We start from the raw sequence: 14,942 nt of genomic DNA on the forward strand, positions 1-14,942 counted from the left end.
ATTTTGGCCTCTTGAAAATAGCTGATCTACAAGCCTACAATTGCATTGTGAGCTTGTAGATCTGCAATTTTATTTTTCTAATGATTTCTATACATTTTATACAGTACATTTTGAACTTGGGACATTCTGCACAATGAGTACTTTTACTTTCGATACTTTAAATATATTTTGATGCCAGTACTTTAACTCAAGTACATTTTGAATACTGCAATTTGACTGTTTCTACATTGCAGTATTGATACTTTTATTCGTGGAAAACATGTACTTCCTCTATCACTGCAGACAAATGAAGGCCAGTCAGTGTTGTTTTCCTATCAGGGGTCTCAGTCAGGGATGGTGGGCAGTGACATTCATGGAATACCTTCTAGCTCCCCCTGATGACAATACTGCAACACTGGCCTAGCCTAGCTGGGTCCACACCATACACTGGCCTAGCCTGGGTCCACACCATGCACTGGCCTAGCCTGGGTGACTGGGTCCACACCATACACTGGCCTAGCCTGGGTGACTGGGTCCACACCATAGATGCTGCACCAGGGTTGATTTTGACAGTAAATGTTGATTTGTCATAGTCTCTTGAATGGTTTTCATTTAGTTTTAAGACACATTTTAGTCACCTGGAATGTTTTAGTGTTAGTCTAGTTTTAGTCAACTAAATATCATAAGATTTTAGTCTACTAAATATACAGTTAATTTAGTTGACTAAAATATATTGCCGGGCCTTGATGCCGTCGTAATGGCTGATTTTACACTTGCTGAAAATAGCAAATTTGGTTCCATTTGTACACTCTCGGTCAGAGTTACAGGACTGTAAAATCCGGGTCCATTTGATCCCTGACTATCAATACTTTATCCGGGCCGCACTTTGAGAAGCACCACGTCCCTCAGAGAACTTGCATCCATCTATTCACCATCATTCACATTCAGCAGTCTGGCCTAACCATGCGTGTTAATTGCTCCAGTATGAGAAACCTCTCTCTGGCTTTTCTTCTGTTCTCTCTTCACGTCCATTCATTGTTTGGTCAAACTGCTTACCCATGCATCACATGTTCACTGCAGAGATTAAATGTTTTCACCGTCAGCAATGCAACCCAGAAAGCTGAATGAATGAAAGAGCTTCAGCTGATTAGAAAACTCATCAAGTGTGAACCTAACGAGAGATGCTTTTTAGACGAGCAAGGAAGGCAAATGCAGTCAAAGTGGTTCTCAAACGTTTTCATACCAAGGACCCTAATTTGGATTTTGGCTGCGGACCACCATCTGAAAAATATTTTGTGCCAGGGACCCCCCCCCCCCACCTACAAGATATATATTGTTAAAATATTTCAAAAATATTCTAAATGTTTTTTGTTGTGAGCTATTTTCAAACATGGCTGATGTAGGGTTAAAAAACGAGAAAGCCTGATTTTGATGGTATGTTGGCTAATTCTCTGAGGACCCTCGGATCCCACTTTTAGAACTACTGAACAAGTACAGTAATCATTGTCTCTTAGTGTAGTCAGTGTGAGAATTGGGTTTAGGGTGAGAATATAGGGTGAATGTATGTAGGATATAATTACTGCATTTCACCAGAATTACATTTTGTAGGCCTACCACTTTGAAAAATAAGTAAACATTTGAATTACACACAATAAGAGTAAGGGGGTCTGATTTGAGTAGACACATTCTGTAGTTGTAGCTTTACTTTCCCCCTCAATGACCCCTGGGGGTCCCCACTCCCCAGAGTAGACCCCATGTTTGATATCCACTCAGCCTAGGCATAGGTCATGAGGTCAATGTGAGTTAGCAGGTCTATAAATAAATCGAGCTGACATAATGAGTAATAATGAATTGATTGGTTTATCATGTTTATATTTGCATAAGGTTGTGTCAGACATGTTTGGTTGAGGAGAGTTTCGGGTGCACCGTGATTGGCCGGCTGGTTGTCAAGCAATATGCCAATAATTCTTGCCAATCTTAGTTAACTTAATTATAATCTTTAAACTTTTCTATACTATGTCTTTTTAGTTTAGATTTATTTATAGTTATATACATTTCTACCAGATCTTTGAACTTTTTTAATTGTATGAAAAATGTCAAATTTGAATTAATACATCAATTACAGCAATGTAATTCGGTCAGCGTTGTCACCATTGACAACCAACCGACCAATCACAGCGCGATCCGTCCCTCCAAGCTATGGGACCTGTTACCTTATGTTTCTGAAAGAGAGCCGCGGGTTTCATACTTCGTCGCGCGGACGGTGCCGCGCAGCTGAAAACAGACTCGATCTGCAAGCTCACAGCGCGCGGCGTCGGCGACGCCCCGTGATCTTGTAGATCTGGTCCATTTTCAGGCTGGCTCTGATGACGCCATCCTTTTATTTTTATCGCAATGACCTCACCTCTTATGGCAGAAGTTTACTAAAGCAGAGAGACTCTTTTCTCTCCTGGAACCTTTTTAATCTTTTGTCCCCTTTTTTTTTTACCCCTTTTCTTTTCTTTTCTGTTTTTATTTCTGTGGAATCCAGACAGTTGTATCTTTCTCTAAAAAATAACAAGAATACAGGCCTGACCGGGGTGATGAAGCTGTCCCCTTTTTAACGGCAAAAATCCCTCTGTAAACGGTGAGTTTCCGAAATTTCTTTAATGACCAACTCAGCATCTCGTAATGTAAAGTATTGGGGGCACGTCTGTCTAAAAGCTGTTGTTTTACCCAGCCGTGCGATAAAAAAGTAACACAATGTACAAATCATTGTTTTACAATTGCATTCAAAAAGTGAGATTGTTTGTTGTGACATAAATGTGGTTTTGTTTTGTTTTTATGTTTTTTTTCCTTTCCCGCGATGTTTGTTAGGCAAACAACAAACATGTATGATGTCAGGGAATATTAGAGGAAACATTCAATCTGTCTACAACTCATAATTCACGAGTAATAAGTCAGCAATAAGTAAATATATCGGTTTATTGACTTTTCTTAATCTATCCAAGTTGAACATAAATACAGCCGCATCCCTGATGACATATTTGATCAGACTGCACTCCCAAAGCTTTTGCACTGACAGAATGTTTCTGTATTTAACTTTCTAAAATAGTAGATGGATATGAAAATTTGAAAATCAAAATGTTGTGTATGGTTTTTACTTTTTAGTTCTGTAGTAGTATCCTTTATGGTCGATAACACAGTGACTCAACTGTCATGTTACTCTTATGTAACATTATATGAGCGATGGCAATTATTCAAGGCTTTATTAGCAGAATGACATTTCAATGCAAATGGCAGTCAGTAGTATGGAGACTGATTAGTTATGGCATAGTTTAGAAACAACCAACTCTTTATGAATAAGAGTTATGATAAAATAGATAGATAGTTAATCCTGGTAAAATATTTCTCGGCTACAAGTGAAGGTTGCTTTGTCAAATTTGTAATTGAGTTGAAGTACTGGAGTACTAATTAATTTCTAGGAAGGGGACACAAGGTACATCATGTAGTGGAGTCAAACGTACAATATTTGTGTAGTGGAGTCAAAGTCATGAAGTAAATTACTTTGTTATTTTGTCCATAATATCTGACTTGTTTATAGTATTCTGTTTTCATAATTGCGATTTGGACGGAAGTAGCCTATGCGATTTGAGTCTGTTTCCCAGTAACTCATATTGGAAATGCATACTGTAGATGTTCAGAAATGCACACACACACACACACACACACACACACACACACACACACACACACACACACACACACAGTAGACAATGACATGAAGATCAGTTTTGGGGGGAATGGTTACGTTTGGTGACATGTAGACTATATATGGCTTAAAGCTATGTGATGTTTGTTAAACCAATGGGTGTCTATCTATTCTGATTGTAATCATTGGCATTGCTGTAGTGTAGAGTGTTTGCAGTAAGCAGCTCTTTTGTAAACTTTTTTTGAAACTCGAATACCATCAAATTGAAGATATTAAATGGGTTTCTCTTTCCTGTCACTGTCAACCCATCTGAAATGATAGTTTCTGATTAAAGATTAGAGATCTGTAGGCGAGACAGTGAGACCCCTGAACAAACACACTATGATAACATAATAGAGCTTTAACCTTTTTATAACAAAAAGTACCCATACCTTTTAAGTGGACAATAACGAGGAACCCTAAGGATGTCCATCACATTTATGAATAGTCCACCCAAAGTGGGGTCCAGGGACCCCCAGGGGTCCTTGAGGGAGTTCCATGGGGTCCCCAGCTAAATTATAGTTTGGAATGAAATGAACCCTTATGGTTCTGTAACTCTGAGAGTGTACAAATATTACAATATATTATATTGGAGTCCCAGAGATAGAAATGCCATTAAATGGGGCTCTGTAGATTAATATGTCAAACTGGAGGTCCTTGAAATTAAACGGGTTGAGAATCACTGCAACATTAGTGACTTCCTCCTGGGGGATTCCGAGACGTTCCAAGGCCAGTGAATCGATGTGTTTCTTCCAACTGTGCCTCGGTCTGCCCCGGGGTCTCCTCCCAGTGGGACGTGCGTCAAGGACCTCCCTAGGGAGACGCCTGAGAGGCATCCTAACCAGATGCCCGAACCACCTAAGCTGGCTCCTTTCCAGGCGAAGGAGCAGCGGTTCTACTCCGAGTCTCTCTCATGTGACTGAACTTCTCACCCTATCTCTAAGGGAGATGCCAGCCACCCATCAAAGAAAACTCATTTCGGCCGCTTGTATTCGCGACCTTATTCTTTCGGTCATGACCCACACTTCATGACCATAGGTGAGAGTAGGAACGAAGATTGCTCGGTAGCCTTCTGTCTTCTGGTCCCTGGCATATCTTTTGAAATAGGGCTCCACAGGCTAATTAGTGTCAATTTAGGGGTCCTTGACATAAAAAAGTTTGGGAACCACTGGCCAACAAAATAAGAATGTGAATATTGTAATGTTACCGAGCAGTAACCAAGTGTGAATGTTTGAACGATGTGTGACTGTGCTTAATTATTCTTTTACAGTATGCTAGGGGAAAAACTAGGGCTGATTTAAAGGTAGAGTAAGTGATTTCACCTTAGGTTTCGTTTTTGGCTGTGGGACCTAAGCCTTCGTCCAATCAGGATAGAGAGTCAAAAACGAAACCTAAGGTTTTTTGACTCCCAGGGGTTAACTGGGGACAGGGAGGAACTCCTTATATGGTCAGCACACTCTATAGTAGAGAGGATTATCACAACAAAACAAAAAAATAAGTGATATTTGAATTAAGTGAAATCACTTACTCTACCTTTAACCCATTCTGGGCGGGAACCCATTTTGGTGTTTTACCCACTCAGATCGGGAACCCATATTTGGGTTCTGTACAGTATTCAAAAATGTAAACATTTTGATTCTGCTATATAAATATTTGAAGTTTTTCAGAAACCTTAGGTCAGGATTTAGAGGCGTTTTTAGAATCTGCCTCAGGCCTAAGCATTTATATTATTGGTTCTATAAGAACCCTTAACCACTTAACCCTATATACTTCATCGAACGGGGTATACATCAAAAAAGTATACAGAAAGTGGCCATACCCTCCAGTTCATTAAGTAGTATACCTGGTTTTCACCTTAGCACCACCCACCTGAAGTTAAGCCTTGCCCACAGCTGTTGTAAGTTAATGGGGGAGAAATTAGGGGAGGGGTGTGACTAAAGTGGTGTATTTCGACTGGAAAAACACAATAGAGCAATAAAGAGCATGCACATCCACTATTAAACTAAACGCCAGGTGCCGGGTCGAGGTAAACAATGGAAAAGAAAATAAGGTCCGCACACTGGGATAAGCTCCAAAGCTTAAAATTGATTAAGGTTCCTTACACCATAGTGGACATTTCGACTGGGCCTTTTGATTCAAAGGCTTTCAGCTTTTCAGGAAGAAACAAAGAATACACAGGGAAGACTTATTTCTTTACTTTCTGGCCTTGACAGCCCATACATCCAAACAGAACAGTCCTATTTGATTGCATTAAATGACTTTAGACAACATTAAATTCACTTTGTCACTCACTTTGCCACTCGATCTGCCATTCACTTTATGCATGCGCAATTGCGAATACCTAGAGTAATGTTAACCCTGCATATAGACGCATCCAAAACAGAAAATATACAAAAATCACAGCACACTGAACGCAGTAACACTGTATATGTACTGTATAAGGCAGCTCGATAATATCGATTCTGGCATATTAATTTGTAAATAATAGATCTGCCGGACGGTCTCACATTTAGGCTGTCATGTCCAATTCGGTAGTCAATCTGTACTGGTAGAACGCTTATTATAACGCTTTCATCCATGTGAAAACTATATCTAAACAAAAATGTGTTTCGCATGCCTTTAACAATTACTGCTTCTCTCCGAAGAGACCTTGAACAATCTACTATAAGAGCCACTGTTCTATGAAAGGGAACTCCTGTTTTATTATCTCTGTTCCAAAAGGAGTATGACTGTCTCCAGATAAAACGTTATTTTCTTTTTTCTTCTTTTGAATGAACATGTGTGTCCTCCTCCTTACATTAAAGCAGTGGTTTTCAACATTATTTGTTTGGCATTTGAGCCACGGACCACCATGTGATGACATTTAGTCTCTCAGACCTAAAACGTAGAATATTTAGTTAGTCTTTTGATAAGATTCCATGCTGTATTGATGTTGGTACCATTAGGCGAGATAACAGGCAATATGTTGAACAATAATTCTTCTACATTCTCTAATTGTGTAGACTTATTGTGAATTAGTAGGCCTAATGCAGATATTTAACAAATATAACTTCAGAGCATAAAATGAAGCCCGTACAGGTCCATTTGATTTCATTTTACACTTACTTTTATACTTTTTTTGTTGTGTTTTGGGTCAATGTATTAATTTATGTTAGGTAGCCATGTAATAAGCGGGATAATATCTGGCAGCTTCTGGCTAGGTGGTTGGGAGATAATTCACTGACAGGCAGTTTAACTGCAGAGATGGTTAAACTCCCTGAAGGTAAATTATATACCGACAATGACCACCTAGCCAGATATTATCCCTTACACATATCTAAGCAATGTGCGAAGTGACGTGTTTGCTTGTAGATCTGCTATTTTCACTAAGTTTGGCAAACATTGCTCTAGCAAATGATAATGAAAAATATTAACAAGAGCTAAATGACTACACTGGATCCATTGGAACACAGCCACAGCACAGACATGTTTTGGACATACAAGGTTTAAATTTACAATTTAGGCATTTAGCAGAAACGAAACATTTCCACCTGACAGCGACGATATAGTATCAGGCTCATGTGTTTATCGTATCGCTTATGTTAGAAAGGGTTTAGAACAGTGGTTCCCAAAGTGGGGTCCTTGAGGCAGTTCCAGGGGGTCCCCAGCTAAATTATAATCAGGAACCAAATGGACCCTTATGGGTCTGGAACTAAACTTCCTTTTGGTTCCATTTTTACACTCTCTGAGTTAAATTAACTTTGATTTTACAATATACATTGCGGTACCAGAGATAGAAATGCCATTAAATAGGAGACCGTAGCCTAATTCACGTCAAACTGGGGGCCCTTTGATATGAAAATGGTTGAGAATCGCCACTAGAGCCATAAAAATCTTGTCTTAAGGGCGTCCTTGGCATATATTTTCAAATGGGGGTCCGCGGGCTAATGAGTATCAGGTCGGACTTTAAGCAACGACGGCTACGGCAGTCCGCTCCGGCTACCGGAAATGGATCAGTGCTCAATACATTAACCTGCTTGCCATCGCAGCCCTTTCTACTACGGCAGAACCTACACTTACACGTAGTGTCTACAACGCCATGTACCAACCATGTTTATTGAAATGATAGCTAGCTGTCATACATTTACACTGATTGCTCCATCACACCTCTTATGCTGTGTAATGTGTTGGCATGCTCTGAATGAAGAAATAACACTAATACCGGCATGTCAATACATATGTCATGTTTATTAAACGGTTTTAGAATAACCGATTGCTCCAGCACCTTCCTCTTTTCACTGCTGATCATGTCCAGCACATGTATAAAGAATGAAGCAATATCGGCAAGTTAGATGACGCGTGACGGGGTTTAAAATAATGTGTTTATGTTTGACACATGCTGCATAGTTGCGTCACCATGGGAACTAATGTCGCCGTCGCTGTCGGCTGTTTGCTTAACGATTTTGACAGCTACAGCGATTGCGTCATGGCCACCGTACTTCCGCATAGCGGAGCCGTCCTGAAAACAGTCGTTGCTTAAAGTCCCTATTTTGGGGGTTGTTGACATGAAAAAGTTTGGGAACCCCTGGTTTAGAAAACAGAGGGAGACAGTAGAGGGATAAACAAGAGAAGGATTTTAGAGGGATATTGCATAACTAAACATACACACGTGTCCACTGTCCATAGGTGGTCTCAACCACGCAAAGGCCTGTGTTTGTGTTTTGGAGATGTAAGAGACTTTGTGGAGACCTTTTTTGGTCTGTGGTCGAATACAATTTAGGGGGTTCTAGTTAGGGGGTTCTAGACTTGAAAAGGTACGAAAACAAAAAAAATTCTAGGATATGTAGGGTTAGAATTTAGATGCCAAAATTGGTCACAAATTATACTGTATTTGTGTGTTCAATCACAAACTAGACGCGATTTTGACCACAGCAGTGTTTTGAGATTTGAAAAAGGCTCACATCTGCAAAACGCTGGACATTAATCAAATGAAACGGCGAAAAGCGAAGCGATCATAGGCCTAATGAAACATCAATGTCAACATTAGTAGACATTATGTAAACCCTTACCCAAAAGATAATCTACAGTATCTCCCATTAACACATAGGCAGTGGCTTGAATCACATAGCACGACAACGGGTGAGAGGCAGAGAGAGATCCTACCGCACTGGATTTGTTATAAAGAATAAAACATACTTGTATGTTAAATGTATATATCCGCCTTCTGTCATTTATCTTTCAGTTCCCTCAACAATATACAGAAAAATCACACCTGTGTGAACTGAGTGGTGCAACTCCCCTCTCCCCCCCCCCCCTCTCCTCTCTCTCTCTCATTAGCAGGCAACAGTGCAGCACTAATACTATCTCTCTCTCTCTGTTTCTGGCAAAACAGCTCGCCTACTGGTAGTCATAGTCATACTGGTGCTCATCAACCAACACATACATAGGCATACACGGACATTGCTGTTCCTTGGAGTAGTTGCACCACTCAAAAAAACATGGCATGTTTTGGACATAGATTCATACATTTTTAAGATGTGATTAATCAGATTTTGTTTTTATCGTTTGACAGCCCTATAGTTTATTTATTTTTGTAAATTAACGTCCTACTTAGACATACTACTACTAGTTTCACTTCAAGTAGTCAAATAGCAGCTTGTCAGCTTGGCAATTCATTTGTGCTAATTGTTTTAAACATGTCAAAGTGAAAGTGGTTCAGTGTATCAAGATCAAATAACTACATGGTTGGCATTGCATATTGGCGTATTTTTGCCATTTCCTGAAAAGTAACAGTTTGGTACCAGAGAGGTTTTCACCCGACTGCGTCGATATGCTAACATAGAGACACACTTCTCGTGTGTGTGTGTGTGTGTGTGTGTGTGTGTGTGTGGGGGGGGGGGGGGGGGGGGGTGTGTGTAACACTGTGGGACTTTTAATAGTGTCAGGCAGTGTGCCAGGAATAGGCTGTGTGACACATGGCATTGAAAGAGCGCTTCCTAATTTTATCCCCCCCCCCCCCAAAGTGCTCTTCTTCATTCACAGATATGTGTAGCTTATATAAGGTCCTTGTCAGGGTCATTTCCCAAAGTAGCCCTAGATGAGTCCCTCCTCTGTCGTTGCGTTGACTTGAGAGATACTTAGCAGCAGTAAGTAAGCCTTTAGTTCAGCGGGAGTGTCTGGGCTGGGGGGGGAGGCTGTACTAAAGGTAAGGACCCCTATTATCCAGCAGTCTGGCTTCAGGTTTGGTTATTGTAGATGGGTTTGCACTTGCAGATTTCAAGGTAGGCTCAGCTATATGTTTAGGTTAAAACAAATTAACATAGCACATGACAGACAGACGGATAGAAAAGGTTTGTTAATTATTTACTTCATTGAAAAGGACAGCGTTGCACATGACACAGGCATTCAAACATGTCATATTGGGACTGGGAATTGAATCTTTAAACCTAAGCCTAGACCTTAGCCTTAAGTCGTGGTGGGTTGTGTTGTTGTCGGCTTGAAAATCGGATATTTTGACGAGCAACACTATTGTTCAACAAAGTCTAAATAAAAGTTTGTGCCCACATACAGAAGTTTGCAGGCTGACTGTCTGAGAATGTTCACTTTTGTTGAGGCTAGTAAAACCAACAGACTGCAGAAGAGAGTCATTGGCGGAGTATTTCCTGCTGGGGACTTTAAATATATCGCTATCCAATAATCTTGGCAAAACTCATATTTTTTTTAATGATGAAATTGTGACTGTACTACCGTAGCAGTCAGCAGTTAGCTGTTTCTAATTTGCTCCGTGCATAGATTTAATACAATCGGCATGCTACTTTTCTTAGCTAAAAGGGAAACTGGCTCAGAGAGATGACAAGTGTAACAAAATAAACAAACAAAAAAAGATTGTTTATTTTTGTCTATTGGATCACAGATAAGTTACAGTTATGTAATTGTCCATTGAAGCGGTTATGTTTTTTGGCAGTGGTCTGTATTTAGCCTGGTAAGTGTTGTTTATAGAAAGGTCATTTTGAGAGGGAAAACCAAACCGACCAAAGTATTGTCTTCATAGCATGCTGATAGGCCAGTGATTCTCAAAGTGGGGCCCTTGAGAGAGTTTCAGGGGGGTTCCCAGGAATTTATAAGTTAATATTGCATCAAAATAGCTGCTCTACAAGCTCACAACGGGACATGAGAAGCACTGGAATACAATACACATTCCAGTTAATAAATAAAAATCACACCTGTGTGAAGTGAGTGGAGCTCTTATCATCGTACATCATCATGATGCAAAAATAGACACTGCATATTTGCTCAGACACTATGACGTAAAATTCTCCATTCATTGTCAATGGGAATTTAATGTTTGTGGCTGTGTATTGCAGTCGCTGTACCGCACTGTTGTGACGAAAAGAGAGTTGAGCCAGAAGGCAAAGCTCTCTGTCTACCGAGCAATCTTCGTTCCAATCCTACTCTCACCTATGGTCATGAAGTGTGGGTCATGACCGAAAGAATAAGGTCACGAATACAAGCGGCCGAAATGAGTTTTCTTCGACGGGTGGCTGGCTCTTTTAGAGATAGGGAGAGAAGTTCAGTCACACGAGAGAGACTCGGAGTAGAGTCGCTGCTTCTTCGCCTGGAAAGGAGCCAGCTTAGGTGGTTCGGGCATCTGGTTAGGATGCCTCTCGGGCGTATCCCTAGGGAGGTCCTTGAGGCACGTCCCACTGGGAGGAGACCCCGGGGCAGACCAAGGCGCAGTTGGAGGCAACACATCGACTCACTGGCCTTGGAACGTCTCGGGATCCCCCAGGAGGAAGTCACTAATGTTGCTCTGGAGAGGGAAGTCTGAAACACTCTGGTGGAGCTGTTGCCCCCGCGACCCGACTATACGGATAAGCGGTTGAAGATGGATGGATGGATGGATGGGGACAAAAGCTATAGGAGGGGCTAGCGCCCCTAAAAAATAATGTGTTACTGGGAAGTGGTATGATTGAATGTCTGGGCTGATTCCATATGTACAGGTATGTGGTCCTGAAGAGCCATAGTACGATTTTATGGAAACAAACCCAAAAGAAGCGACTATAGGCCACATGAGCACTTTAAACCTATATGCATTGGCTATTTGAAAATAGCAGATCTACAAGCTCACAACGTGAGACTCTGTTCATTGGCGACTGACTCTGACCTCCCATGTTTGTATGTTGACAATCCAATGCAAAGCCCCCTGGCTTCTGTGTTTGGAAAGAAACGTTTTAATGTTCCCATATATCATAGTAGAGCAGTAGAAGTGGAAGTGCATGTTGTTTAATGTAGGATGAGTTAGATTCTGGTTCTAATTGATTTGATTGACTGATTTAATACTTTATTAGCAGGTCTGTTAACAGCACAGAGGGTGCAGTCGAAAGGTTATGCTAAAGGATATTAAGAAGCCTGCGACAAGGCGAGCAGAGAGCATATCGAATCCTCATATCTCCAATTCTCCATATTTCAATTAAACCGTAAATGAATGGCCTACTTCATCATGCAAGAGTGTCACACAAAAGTAGTGAAAATAGCCAAACTACAGTTTGTGTAGATCAGCTGTTTTCACTATTTTAAAATAGTTCTTTAAAAGTAATAATTACAGAAATGGGTCAGTTTTGGACATGTAAGGTTTCCTCCCGACGGCGTCGAGCTGCTGTTCATTGTGGTCTCGTGGTGAAGTTAAATGGCAGGTCCACCTCTCAGCTAGGCCACTGTGAGGTGGTGAAGTTAGATGGCAGGTCCACCTCTCAGCTAGGCCACTGTGAGGTGGTGAAGTTAGATGGCAGGTCCACCTCTCAGCTAGGCCACTGTGAGGTGGTGAAGTTAAATGGCAGGTCCACCTCTCAGCTAGGCCACTGTGAGGTGGTGAAGTTAGATGGCAGGTCCACCTCTCAGCTAGGCCACTGTGAGGTGGTGAAGTTAGATGGCAGGTCCACCTCTCAGCTAGGCCACTGTGAGGTGGTGAAGTTAAATGGCAGGTCCACCTCTCAGCTAGGCCACTGTGAGGTGGTGAAGTTAGATGGCAGGTCCACCTCTCAGCTAGGCCACTGTGAGGTGGTGAAGTTAGATGGCAGGTCCACCTCTCAGCTAGGCCACTGTGAGGTGGTGAAGTTAGATGGCAGGTCCACCTCTCAGCTAGGCCACTGTGAGGTGGTGAAGTTAGATGGCAGGTCCACCTCGCAGCTAGGCCACTGTGAGGTGGTGAAGTTAGATGGCAGGTCCACCTCGCAGCTAGTGCGTTGGTGCGTTTTGCCAAGCAGACATATTGTTCCCATCTCGCCCCGGCTGAGTGTGATGTCATCATCACCCAGCCTGGAGGAGTCTGTCTCATGTGTGCAGCCACACCTACGCCTGGAGTCTCTGTCTCTCTGCACTTTAAATCACTGCTCTCCGCTCGTCTTTGTCCTCGGGACGGGACCAGTTTTTTCTTTTTCCATGATGTATATATATATATTTTTTTTAAGAAACCTTGATTTTTAGATCAGTGGTTTTCAAACTTTTGTCATGTCAAACGACCCCCCCCCCCCCCCATCTGAAAATATTTTGTGCCAGGGAGAGGAGGATGGAAAAGATATTCCAAATAAAAATAGCCGCTGTATCTAGGGTTAAAGTGGCTGAACTGATTTAGCTTGGGGGACCCCCTGGAACCCCCTTGAGGGCCCCTGAGAACCGCACACAGGTCTGAGGCAGGAACCCTGCTTTAGAGGAGCTCTCACATAACGGCAGTTGAGATGATAAGTCAGTGTAACCTGCCTCACAAGTTCACAACATTTGAAAAGCCAAGGCTGGAAGATTCTTGCTATATTTACAAAGCGAGGGGTATATCACCATGGGCGGATGGATAGTCTCGCGTAGCCAGACAACTATTCCACAGTCTCCGAAAGCTATATAGAGTCTGGAACTACACCGAAATCTGAGTACGGAATATCTTTACATTTCTTTTTTTTTTCTCCTTTTTTTTCCTGCTAAGCAACAAGCTATATATGCTTAGATGATTTCTATTTATATTAGGATACATTTGCACGACTGTAACGACGAAACGGAAGTGGGGAGGAGGCTCCACTTCCACTTTATATTTTACTCATGATAGAGCTTCCGTTGCTCCAGACTGTATGACAGAAGCATTTTGAAATGGCGAGAGGCAACAGTCTGGCAACGCGAGAGACTAGCATGGATGGAAAGAGACAGACAGACAGACAGACAGACAGCAAGGGAGGGGGGAGGGGGGATCTCCGTGATTCAACCCGGTCTGGTCTTTGGTTGAAGGACTCGGCTTTCAGCATCTCACCTTCGCCGTGGAGACCGTAAAGTCTAAGTTGGTCTCCGTGATGCGCGTATAGAGATCATGTGGCGCTGAGCTGGAGCATGCAGATTCTTTCTGTTTTAGTCACATGTTTTTTTCCGCCGTCGCTTCTTTTTTCGTGTTTGTCATCATCTCATCTGTGTGGACTGGAATCAGGTGGGGGAGGAGTTGATGTGCATTCACTGGCTAGTTGCCAGTGGTGGGTAAAAAAAGTATCAATGCTTCAACCTTCAACATAGAAATACCGGTACTCTGTTACAAGTAAAAAGTCCGGAATTTATTTTAAAATGTACCCGACTAAAAACGTATTTGCATCAAAATGTACTTAAAGTGCCAAAAGTAAAAGTACTCATTGTGCAGAATGTCTCATTTCAAATGTATACAAATATTGAAAGATATTGCTCTTGAGCTCTCTTGAGTGCCATTTCTCATCTCTACATGTTTAGTTGGGGAGAAGTTATTTGCCAGAAGGGGTTGACACATGGATTAAAGTTCTGCCACAGTGTTTATTTTGACAGCAGATTTTAGTTTTAGTCATAGTCTTTTGAATACCGGTAGTTCTATTTTAGAAGTAATTTGTATTTGTATTTGTATTTGTAATTTGGAATTGGTATTTGTAATTTGGAAGCATCTGAATACTGAGATTATAGCTTCGTACCGATTGAGTAAATAAGCATCTGTCATTTCTTTCTATGATCTCACCAGGGAATTAATGTTCATATCTTGCTCAATGCTGAGAGTATAGATATACTGATTGACTTAAGGTCTGATTGACCTTGTCGTCCTCGACCTCCCAAAATGTGTTTGGCACCCCTAAAAAAAAGAAAAGTGCAATGATGATGGCCCTGTTTGCATGCTGAAAATAGCAGATCTACAAGCTCACAATGCGTTGGGCTGCGAGTCTAGGGTTGATCCGATCACGTGATCGGAAATCGGGGCCGATCACGT

This window comes from Protomyctophum bolini (genome assembly GCF_963924005.1).
Source record: "Protomyctophum bolini genome assembly, chromosome: 23".
NCBI classification, from domain to species: domain Eukaryota; kingdom Metazoa; phylum Chordata; class Actinopteri; order Myctophiformes; family Myctophidae; genus Protomyctophum; species Protomyctophum bolini.